The following is a 1,938-nucleotide window of genomic DNA, read 5'->3' on the forward strand; positions in this document are numbered from 1 at the left end:
ACAGCTCTCCTCGGCGACGGCGCTTGAAGCGGCTTGGCCATTTTGTGCTTTCATCGTTTTTCTAATCACTCCAAATCATGTATAGTATACTGTTGTGACGCATGGTACGACGAAACTACACAATGGGCCCGTTAAAAATTCAAAAGTGACCTTATGAAATTCTATTCATGCATTTTTACTGCTTTACAGAGCCGTCTGTAGGCACTTTAATACTGAAAGCGCCCCGATAAACAATTATAGGAAGTCAGAGTACGTTCAAATAGGCTAGGGGCCCGTCTGAGCGCACTGCTCGCTCGGTGATCATGTCACTGCTGGACGCATCTAATTGGTTGAAAGACATGCGCTCAAGTTGGCCGCATTGTTGAAAGAAGAGGCCAGAGTGGGTGAAAAATGTTCGTGGGGTGCACGCCAGGATAACGCAACACTTCTGACTGTTGCCCTAGGCAAATGCATTGATTAGGAAATATAATAGTGGAGAAAATTTTTCCGAGAATTTTCGGCCTAAATTTGGTTCGAACAAAGAAACACTAATTTTCAAAGAATTTTAAGACTGATAAGAAAAACTAGGGGAATTTTTTCGGCTAAGAATAAGCATAGGAGCCAAGGCAAGGCACAAGTCCGACTAAAAACGCAGCAAAAATGGAGAGCACGGCACAATTGATTTCGGTGCAGAAAGCCTTTCCTTAGATCGCATTTGAGCTTTTCGAAAATACGTCCGTTGCTAACGCTGCTACATCGCAAAGGTTTCATACGCTCACCCTGATTAAGACAGCCGCGAAAAGTACCATGAGGTAAGCCCATACGGCGATCATTTCATCCGCATCTTGCCATCACCTCGCCATTAGCGCGCTCGCATCATCGTTACTTCGCTGTTCGACAAATCACTGGCGTTAAAATACCACATGGACGGCACTGTGTATGTTTAAATTATCTGTCTAACTATTATAGAAAGAAAAGAAGGAGGTTCTATCTTCTCCATCTATTTTTCGTATTCTTTCGCGCTCTCATTTATATAGCGTCTTTAGAGTCTTCTTTGCGCCGAGCTGAATTACAGAGCTGTCTGTGGCGACGCATTTCTCAAATGCTGTTCCAATCACCTTTATCAAATGATGGCGGCTCAGAACTTTCGTTGGGCGACCTGGGCCTCTATGCAGCTGGGGTTCATCATCATCATGATCATAATTTATTAGCCCTGAAAGGTCCCTGCGAAGGGTATTACATAAGGGGGGAGGGGGTCATTGGAATAGCATGTGACAGTTTAGGTCAAAAAAGGTGAGACAGTCTTCGGTAGGCAGGATACAAGTGAAAGAAGAGAAAAAAAGTATATAAAATTATATAAAACAAGCTGGCAGCTGCAGTGAAGGATACAATGAGCGATAAAAATAAAACGCAGAGGCAGCAATTAGTCACATTTTTTAAGTATGCAGGCTGAATTTGCGGGAGTTTGAAAACATCTCGTTGGATTACAATTTATTCAGGTAATGAATTCCATTCTTCCATGGCAAGAGGCAGAAATCACTTCTTAAATGCGTGAGAGGAGCCATGAAGTCTTAAAATGCTCACAAAGTTGAAAAGACTGCGCGATATTCGGAAGGGAATTCGGGAGCAGAATGGAGTTTCGAAGTGTGGGAAAACAATAGTACAATTTATGGAACAACGATAAACGGACGATCTTCCGCCTACGCTCGCGACGCTCGATGGCGTTAGATAAATTTATACTGGTAATGCTGGAGCCGATGTCATAGTTGGAGGTAATAAGGCGGGCTGCCCGGTTTTGTGCGGCTTCTAGACTTTCAGTTAAGTAGGCTTGGTGTAGGTTACAAATTGGGGAAGCAAATTCTAGTTTGGTACGGACGATAGTTTTGTAGGCTAGGCTGTGATTGGAAGAAGGGGAGAAACTGATGTGCCGTCTGGTAAAACGAGTGATTTCCATGAGTC

Source organism: Amblyomma americanum, chromosome 3, assembly GCF_052857255.1.
Source record: "Amblyomma americanum isolate KBUSLIRL-KWMA chromosome 3, ASM5285725v1, whole genome shotgun sequence".
Lineage (NCBI taxonomy): Eukaryota > Metazoa > Arthropoda > Arachnida > Ixodida > Ixodidae > Amblyomma > Amblyomma americanum.